We start from the raw sequence: 10,000 nt of genomic DNA, 5'->3' as shown, positions 1-10,000 counted from the left end.
GTTGTGGTTCTCGCCCCGGGCCGTGGGTCTGAGTATGGCCCAAGTGGGACACTTGTGTCGGACTAGGGAGGCTCTGCCGTGCCCCCTTGAGGTCTAAAGGATGACCAGTAGTTGTGGTTCTCGCCCCGGGACTTGGGTCATAGTATAGCCCAAGTGGGACACTTGTGTCGGACTAGGGAGGCTCTGCCGTGCCCCCTTGAGGTCTAAAGGATGACCATGAGGTCAAAAGGATGACCAGTAGTTGTGGTTCTCGCCCCGGGACTTGGGTCAGAGTATGGCCCAAGTGGTGCACTTGTGTCGGTCTAGGGAGGCTGTGCCGGTCCCCCTGGAGGTCTAAAGGATGACCAGTAGTTGTGGTTCTCGCCCCGGGACTTGGGTCAGAGTATAGCCCAAGTGGAGCACTTGTGTCGGACTAGGGAGGCTGTGCCGGGCCCCCTGGAGGTCTAAAGGATGACCAGTAGTTGTGGTTCTCACCCCGGGTCGTGGGTCCGAGTCTGGCCCGAGTAGAGCACTTTGGTCGGCTACCGGGGGGTGTGCCGTGCCCCCTGGAGGTCTAAAGGATGACCAGTAGTTGTGGTTCTCGCCCCGGGACTTGGGTCAGAGTATAGCCCAAGTGGAGCACTTGTGTCGGCCTAGGGAGGCTGTGCCGGGCCCCCTGGAGATCTAAAGGATGACCATGAGGTCAAAAGGATGACCAGTAGTTGTGGTTCTCGCCCCGGGACTTGGGTCAGAGTATAGCCCAAGTGGAGCACTTGTGTCGGCCTAGGGAGGCTGTGCCGGGCCCCCTGGAGGTCTAAAGGATGACCAGTAGTTGTGGTTCTCGCACCGGGACTTGGGTCAGAGTACAGCCCAAGTGGAGCACTTGTGTCGGTCTAGGGAGGCTGTGCCGGGCCCCCTGGAGGTCTAAAGGATGACCATGAGGTCAAAAGGATGACCAGTAGTTGTGGTTCTCGCCCCGGGACTTGGGTCAGAGTATAGCCCAAGTGGAGCACTTGTGTCGGACTAGGGAGGCTGTGCCGTGCCCCCTGGAGGTCTAAAGGATGACCAGTAGTTGTGGTTCTCGCCCCGGGACTTGGGTCAGAGTATAGCCCAAGTGGAGCACTTGTGTCGGCCTAGGGAGGCTGTGCCGGGCCCCCTGGAGGTCTAAAGGATGACCATGAGGTCAAAAGGATGACCAGTAGTTGTGGTTCTCGCCCCGGGACTTGGGTCAGAGTATAGCCCAAGTGGAGCACTTGTGTCGGACTAGGGAGGCTGTGCCGTGCCCCCTGGAGGTCTAAAGGATGACCAGTAGTTGTGGTTCTCGCCCCGGGACTTGGGTCAGAGTATAGCCCAAGTGGAGCACTTGTGTCGGACTAGGGAGGCTGTGCCGTGCCCCCTGGAGGTCTAAAGGATGACCAGTAGTTGTGGTTCTCGCCCCGGGACTTGGGTCATAGTATAGCCCAAGTGGAGCACTTGGGTCGGACTAGGGAGGCTGTGTCGTGCCCCCTGGAGGTCTAAAGGATGACCAGTAGTTGTGGTTCTCGCCCCGGGACTTGGGTCAGAGAATAGCCCAAGTGGGACACTTGTGTCGGACTAGGGAGGCTCTGCCGTGCCCCCTGGAGGTCTAAAGGATGACCAGTAGTTGTGGTTCTCGCCCCGGGACTTGGGTCAGAGTATAGCCCAAGTGGAGCACTTGTGTCGGACTAGGGAGGCTGTGCCGTGCCCCCTGGAGGTCTAAAGGATGACCATTAGTTGTGGTTCTCGCCCCGGGACTTGGGTCAGAGTACAGCCCAAGTGGAGCACTTGCGTCGGACTAGGGAGGCTGTGCCGGGCCCCCTGGAGGTCTAAAGGATGACCAGTAGTTGTGGTTCTCGCCCCGGGCCGTGGGTCTGAGTATGGCCCAAGTGGGACACTTGTGTCGGACTAGGGAGGCTCTGCCGTGCCCCCTTGAGGTCTAAAGGATGACCAGTAGTTGTGGTTCTCGCCCCGGGACTTGGGTCATAGTATAGCCCAAGTGGGACACTTGTGTCGGACTAGGGAGGCTCTGCCGTGCCCCCTTGAGGTCTAAAGGATGACCATGAGGTCAAAAGGATGACCAGTAGTTGTGGTTCTCGCCCCGGGACTTGGGTCAGAGTATGGCCCAAGTGGTGCACTTGTGTCGGTCTAGGGAGGCTGTGCCGGTCCCCCTGGAGGTCTAAAGGATGACCAGTAGTTGTGGTTCTCGCCCCGGGACTTGGGTCAGAGTATAGCCCAAGTGGAGCACTTGTGTCGGACTAGGGAGGCTGTGCCGGGCCCCCTGGAGGTCTAAAGGATGACCAGTAGTTGTGGTTCTCACCCCGGGTCGTGGGTCCGAGTCTGGCCCGAGTAGAGCACTTTGGTCGGCTACCGGGGGGTGTGCCGTGCCCCCTGGAGGTCTAAAGGATGACCAGTAGTTGTGGTTCTCGCCCCGGGACTTGGGTCAGAGTATAGCCCAAGTGGAGCACTTGTGTCGGCCTAGGGAGGCTGTGCCGGGCCCCCTGGAGATCTAAAGGATGACCATGAGGTCAAAAGGATGACCAGTAGTTGTGGTTCTCGCCCCGGGACTTGGGTCAGAGTATAGCCCAAGTGGAGCACTTGTGTCGGCCTAGGGAGGCTGTGCCGGGCCCCCTGGAGGTCTAAAGGATGACCAGTAGTTGTGGTTCTCGCACCGGGACTTGGGTCAGAGTACAGCCCAAGTGGAGCACTTGTGTCGGTCTAGGGAGGCTGTGCCGGGCCCCCTGGAGGTCTAAAGGATGACCAGTAGTTGTGGTTCTCGCCCCGGGCCGTGGGTCTGAGTATGGCCCAAGTGGGGCACTTGCGTCGGACTGGGGAGGCTCTGCCGCGCCCCCTGGAGGTCAAAAGGATGACCAGTAGTTGTGGTTCTCACCCCGGGTCGTGGGTCCGAGTCTGGCCCGAGTAGAGCACTTTGGTCGGCTACCGGGGGGTGTGCCGTGCCCCCTGGAGCCATGGGAGTGAGCTCCAGCAGACTGGTATTTTTCGGAGAACCAGGCCCACACTCCTCAGACTTTGTGCCCAGGGACAGGCCACCAAAATCGGCCGCGGCTCGTGCACTTTGCCCCTGCGTTTCTCCCAGAACCAGAGCCGGAAAAATCCCAAAATTGATGCCCAGAGATAGTCGACTCTGCCTGGAATAGATTGCCACCCAAACCCGCCAACTCACGCTGGTTTTCCGATGGCCTCACCTACTAACCCGAGCATGGTCATCGCTCGCACCTTCCAAAACCTCCAGGGGCGCAGGCACTTTTCATTTACTGGCCATAAGGCCGACCGCCTTAAGCGTTAAGCGATAAGCGAAAGGCTTAGTTTGGACTTAGTTTTTGGAGCGACGAGGTCGCCGTTTTGTCAATTCTGAACCGATTTTCACGCGGTTTTCGACTGCCTGCGCCTGGGGAGCCGCCCAGAAGCCCCAGGCAGTGTTCTGGGTGGACTTCCGGACCGGTCCGGACCCGGTACCGGCCGGGGGAACCGCACCACGCCTCTCGGGCGTTTCTACACCGATTTTCGCGGGGTTTTCGACTGCATAGACGGGGCCACCTGCTGCAGGGCCCGAGGGAGGGCCTTACTGAGCTGGGTCCGACGCAGGGCCCGGTTCCTGGAGCCCGCTGGGGGGGGGGGGGGGTTCTCTAAGGCTCACGGCGGGCTGCTGAGGGGCCGGATCGGATGCAGACAGGCGCTCCTCTGCCCAGGTCTTTGCTCCCCTGCCCCACTAGGAATGGAAGACACACTGCCAACAGCTTCTGGAGGGTGATGGGCCCTGCTGCAGACCAGGTCCGACCCAGGTTTCAGCTATCCCACCCCGCAGGGACTTAAAGACACACTGCCATCAGCTTCTGGAGGCTGCTGAGCTCTACTATAGAGCAGGTCCGACCCAGGTTTCAGCTCCTGCAGCCCACTAGGACTTAAACACACACTGCCATCAGCGTCTGGATGGTGATGGGCCCTGCTGCAGACCAGGTCCGACCCAGGTTTCAGCTATCCCACCCCGCAGGGACTTAAAGACACACTGCCATCAGCTTCTGGAGGCTGCTGAGCTCTACTATAGAGCAGGTCCGACCCAGGTTTCAGCTCCTGCAGCCCACTAGGACTTAAACACACACTGCCATCAGCGTCTGGATGGTGATGGGCCCTGCTGCAGACCAGGTCCGACCCAGGTATCAGCTCCTGCACCCCGCAGGGAATTGAAGACACACTGCCATCAGCTTCTGGAGGCTGCTGAGCTCTGCTATAGACCAGGTCCGACCCAGGTTTCAGCTCCTGCACCCCGCAGGGAACTAAACACACACTGCCATCTGCAACTGGAGGCTGCTGAGCCCTGCTGCAGACCAGGTCCGACCCAGGTTATGGCTCTCCCACCCCCCTGGGACTTAAACACACACAGCCATCAGCTTCTGGATGGTGATGGGCCCTGCTGCAGACCAGGTCCGACCCAGGTTTCAGCTCCTCAACCCCGCAGGGACTTAAACCCACACCGCCATCAGCTTCTGGAGGGTGATGGGCCCTGCTGCGGGCCAGGTCCGACCCAGGTTTCAGCTCTCCCACCCCGCAGGGACTTAAACACACACAGCCATCAGCTTCTGGGGGCTGCTGAGCCCTGCTGCAGACCAGGTCCGACCCAGGTTTCAGCTCTCCCACCCCGCAGGGTCTTTAACACACACACTGCCATCAGCTGCTGGAGGCTGCTGAGCTCCGCTATAGACCAGGTCCGACCCAGGTTTCTGCTCCTGCACCCCGCAGGGAATGAAAGACACACTGCCATCAGCTTCTGGAGGCTGCTGAGCCCTGCTGCAGACCAGGTCCGACCCAGGTATCGGCTCTCCAACCAGGCAGAGACTTAAACACACACACACACACACACACACTGCCATCAGCTTCTGGGGGCTGCTGAGCTCTGCTGTAGACCGGGTCCGACCCAGGTTTCTGCTCCTCCACCCCGCAGGGACTTAAACACACACTGCCACCAGCTTCTGGAGGGTGATGGGCCCTGCTTTAGACCAGGTCTGACCCGGGATATAGCTCTCCCACCCCGCAGGGACTTAAACACTCACTGCCATCAGCTGCTGGAGGCTGCCGAGCTCTGCTGCAGACCAGGTCCCACCCAGGTTTCTGCTCCTGCACCCCGCAGGGACTTAAACACACACTGCCACCAGCTTCTGGAGGGTGATGGGCCCTGCTGTGGACCAGGTCCGACCCGGATATCAGCTCTCCCACCAGGCAGGGACTTAAACACACACTGCAATCAGCTGCTGGAGGCTGCTGAGCTCTACTATAGACCAGGTCCGACCCAGGTTTCAGCTCTCCCACCAGGCAGTGACTTAAAGACACACTGCCATCAGCTGCTGGAGGCTGCTGAGCTCTTCTATAGACCAGGTCCGACCCAGGTTTCAGCTCTCACACCAGGCAGGGACTTAAACACACACTGCCATCAGCTGCTGGAGGCTGCTGAGCTCTGCTATAGACCAGGTCCGACCCAGGTTTCAGCTCTCCCACCAGGCAGGGACTTAAAGACACACTGCCATCAGCTGCTGGAGGCTGCCGAGCCCTGCTGCAGACCATGTCCGACCCAGGTTTCAGCTCTCCCACCAGGCAGGGACTTAGAGGCACGCTGCCATCAGCTTCTGGAGGCTGCTGAGCTCTGCCATAGACCAGGTCCGACCGAGGTTTCAGCTCTCCCACCCCGCAGGGACTTAAACACACACTGCCATCAGCTGCTGGAGGCTGCTGAGCTCTGCTATAGACCAGGTCCGACCCGGGATATAGCTCTCCCACCCCGCAGGGACTTAAACACACACTGCCATCAGCTGCTGGAGGCTGCTGAGCTCTTCTATAGACCAGGTCCGACCCAGGTTTCAGCTCTCCCACCCCGCAGGGACTTGAACACACACTGCCATCAGCTTCTGGAGGCTGCTGAGCTCTGCTATAGACCAGGTCCGACCCAGGTTTCTGCTCCTCCACCCCGCAGGGAATTAAAGACACACTGCCATCAGCTTCTGGATGGTGATGGGCCCTGCTGCAGACCAAGTCCGACCCGGGTTACAGCTCTCCCACCAGGCAGGGAATTAAACACACACTGCCATCAGCTGCTGGAGGCTGCTGAGCTCCGCTATAGACCAGGTCCGACCCGGGTTCCTGCTCCTGCACCCCGCAGGGACCAAAACACACACACTGCCATCAGCTTCTGGAGGCTGCTGAGCTCTTCTATAGACCAGGTCCGACCCAGGTTTCAGCTCTCCCACCAGGCAGGGACTTAAACACACACTGCCATCACCTTCTGCTGGCTGCTGAGCTCTGCTGCAGACCAGGTCCGACCCAGGTTTCAGCTCCTGCACCCCGCAGGGAACTAAACACACACTGCCGTCACCTTCTGCTGGCTGCTGAGCCCTGCTGCAGACCAGGTCCGACCCAGGTTTCAGCTCCTGCACCCCGCAGTGGATTAAAGACACACTGCCATCAGGTTCTGGAGGCTGCTGAGCTCTGCTGCAGACCAGGTCCGACCCAGGTTATGGCTCTCCCACCCCGCAGGGACTTAAACACACACCGCCGTCAGCTTCTGGATGGTGATGGGCCCTGCTGCAGACCAGGTCCGACCCACGTTTCAGCTCTCCCACCCCGCAGGGGATGAAACACACACTGCCATCAGCTTCTGGAGGCTGCTGAGCTCTGCTAAAGACCAGGTCCGACCCAGCTTTCAGCTCTCCCACCAGGCAGGGAGTTAAAGACACACTGTCATCGGCTTCTGGAGGGTGCTGAGCCCTGCTGCACACCAAGTCTGACCCAGGTTTCAGCTCATCCACCCCGCAGGGACCTAAACACACACTGCCATCAGCTTCTGAGTGGTAATGGGCCCTGCTGCAGACCAGGTCCGACCCAGGTTTCAGCTCCTCCACCCCGCCATCACCAGCTGGAGGCTGGCTGCTGCTCCTGCACCCTGCCATCAGCTGCTGGAGGCTTCTGTTCCTCCACCCCGCCATCAGCAGCTGGAGGCTGGCTGCTGGAGGCTGGCTGCTGCTCCTCCACCCCGCCATCACCAGCTGGAGGCTGGTTGCAGCTCCTGCACCCCGCCATCAGCTGCTGGAGGCTGCCTGCAGCCCCTGCACCCCGCCATCAGCTGCTGGAGGCTGGCTGCAGCTCCTGCACACCGCCATCAGCTGCTGGAGGCTGCCTGCAGCTCCTGCACCCCGCCATCAGCTGCTGGAGGCTGGCTGCTGCTCCTGCACCCCGCCAGCAGCTGCTGGAGGCTGGCTGCTGCTCCTCCACCCAACCATCAGCTGCTGGACGCTGGCTGCTGCTCCTGCACCCCGCCATCAGCTGCTGGAGGCTGGCTGCTGCTCCTCCACCACCCAACCATCAGCTGCTGGACGCTGGCTGCAGCTCCTCCACCCCGCCATCAGCTGCTGGTGGCTGGCTGCAGCTCCTTCACCCCGCCATCAGCTGCTGGTGGCTGGCTGCAGCTCCTTCACCCCGCCATCACCAGCTGGAGGCTGGCTGCTGCTCCTGCACCCCGCCATCAGCTGCTGGAGGCTGCCTGCAGCTCCTGCGCCCCGCCATCAGCTGCTGGAGGCTGGCTGCTGCTCCTGCACCCTGCCATCAGCTGTTCGAGGCTGGCTGCAGCTCCTCCACCCCACCATCACCAGCTGGAGGCTGGTTGCAGCTCCTGCACCCCGTCATCAGCAGCTGGAGGCTGCCTGCTGCTCCTGCACCCCGCCATCAGCTGCTGGAGGCTGCCTGCAGCTCCTGCACCCCGCCATCATTTGCTGGAGGCTGGCTGCAGCTCCTGCAACCCGCCATCAGCTGCTGGAGGCTGGCTGCTGCTCCTCCACCCCACCATGACCTGCTGGAGGCTGGCTGCAGCTCCTTCACACCGCCATCAGCTGATGGATGCTGGCTGAACGCTGGAGGCTGGCTGCTGCTCCCACACACCGCCATCAGCTCCTGGAGGCTGGCTGGCTGCTGGAGGCTGTCTGCTGCTGCTCCTCCACCCCGCCATCACCAGCTGGAGGCTGGCTGCTGGAGGCTGGCTGCAGCTCCTGCACCCCACCATCAGCTGCTGGAGGCTGGCTTCTGCTCCTCCACCCCGCCATCAGCTGCTGGGGGCTGGCTGCTGGAGGCTGGCTGCAGCTCCTCCACCCCGCCATCACCAGCTGGAGGCTGGTTGCAGCTCCTGCACCCCGCCATCAGCTGCTGGAGGCTGCCTGCTGCTCCTGCACCCCGCCATCAGCTGCTGGAGGCTGCCTGCACCTCCTGCACCCCGCCATCAGCTGCTGGAGGCTGGCTTCTGCTCCTCCACCCCGCCATCAGCTGATGGAGGCTGCCTGCTTCTCCACCCCGCCATCACTAGCTGGAGGCTGGCTGCTGGAGGCTGGCTGCAGCTCCTCCACCCCGCCATCAGCTGCTGGAGGCTGCCTGCAGCTCCTGCACCCCGCCATCACCAGCTGGAGGCTGGCTTCTGCTCCTCCACCCCGCCATCAGCTGATGGAGGCTGCCTGCTTCTCCACCCCGCCATCACTAGCTGGAGGCTGGCTGCTGGAGGCTGGCTGCAGCTCCTCCACCCCGCCATCAGCTGCTGGAGGCTGGCTGCTGCTCCTGCACCCCGCCATCAGCTGCTGGAGGCTGGCTGCTGCTCCTCCACCCAACCATCAGCTGCTGGACGCTGGCTGCAGCTCCTCCACCCCACCATCAGCTGCTGGACGCTGGCTGCAGCTCCTCCACCCCGCCATCAGCTGCTGGAGGCTGCCTGCAGCTCCTGCACCCCGCCATCAGCTGCTGGAGGCTGCCTGCAGCTCCTGCACCCCGCCATCACCAGCTGGAGGCTGGCTTCTGCTCCTCCACCCCGCCATCAGCTGATGGAGGCTGCCTGCTTCTCCACCCCGCCATCACTAGCTGGAGGCTGGCTGCTGGAGGCTGGCTGCTGCTCCTCCACCCAACCATCAGCTGCTGGACGCTGGCTGCAGCTCCTCCACCCCACCATCAGCTGCTGGACGCTGGCTGCAGCTCCTGCACCCCGCCATCAGCTGCTGGAGGCTGGCTTCTGCTCCTCCACCCCGCCATCAGCTGCTGGAGGCTGCCTGCTGCTCCTGCACCCCGCCATCAGCTGCTGGAGGCTGGCTGCTGCTCCTGCACCCCGCCATCAGCTGCTGGAGGCTGGCTGCTGGAGGCTGGCTGCAGCTCCTCCACCCCACCATCAGCTGCTGGACGCTGGCTGCAGCTCCTCCACCCCACCATCAGCTGCTGGACGCTGGCTGCAGCTCCTGCACCCCGCCATCAGCTGCTGGAGGCTGGCTTCTGCTCCTCCACCCCGCCATCAGCTGACGGAGGCTGCCTGCTTCTCCACCCCGCCATCACTAGCTGGAGGCTGGCTGCTGGAGGCTGGCTGCAGCTCCTCCACCCCACCATCAGCTGCTGGACGCTGGCTGCAGCTCCTGCACCCCGCCATCAGCTGCTGGAGGCTGGCTTCTGCTCCTCCACCCCGCCATCAGCTGACGGAGGCTGCCTGCTTCTCCACCCCGCCATCACTAGCTGGAGGCTGGCTGCTGGAGGCTGGCTGCAGCTCCTCCACCCCGCCATCAGCTGCTGGAGGCTGGCTGCTGCTCCTGCACCCCGCCATCAGCTGCTGGACGCTGGCTGCAGCTCCTCCACCCCGCCATCACCAGCTGGAGGCTGCCTGCTGCTCTTCCACCCCGCCATCAGCTGATGGACGCTGGCTGCAGCTCCTCCACCCCGCCATCAGCTGCTGGAGGCTGGCTGGCCGCTGGAGGCTGGCTGCTGCTCCCACACACCGCCATCAGCTGCTGGAGGCTGGCTGGCTGCTGGAGGCTGGCTGCTGCTGCTCCTCCTCCCCGCCATCACCAGCTGGAGGCTGGCTGCTGCTCCTACACCCCGCCATCAGCTGATGGAGGCTGCCTGCTCCTCCGCCCCGCCATCACCAGCTGGAGGCTGGCTGCTGGAGGCTGGCTGCAGCTCCTTCACCCCGCCATCACCAGCTGGA

The sequence above is a fragment of the Nothobranchius furzeri genome, unplaced genomic scaffold (assembly GCF_043380555.1).
Source record: "Nothobranchius furzeri strain GRZ-AD unplaced genomic scaffold, NfurGRZ-RIMD1 Scf147, whole genome shotgun sequence".
NCBI lineage: Eukaryota > Metazoa > Chordata > Actinopteri > Cyprinodontiformes > Nothobranchiidae > Nothobranchius > Nothobranchius furzeri.
The sequence above is the reverse complement of the archived record's forward strand: the minus strand, read 5'-3'. Positions refer to the sequence as shown.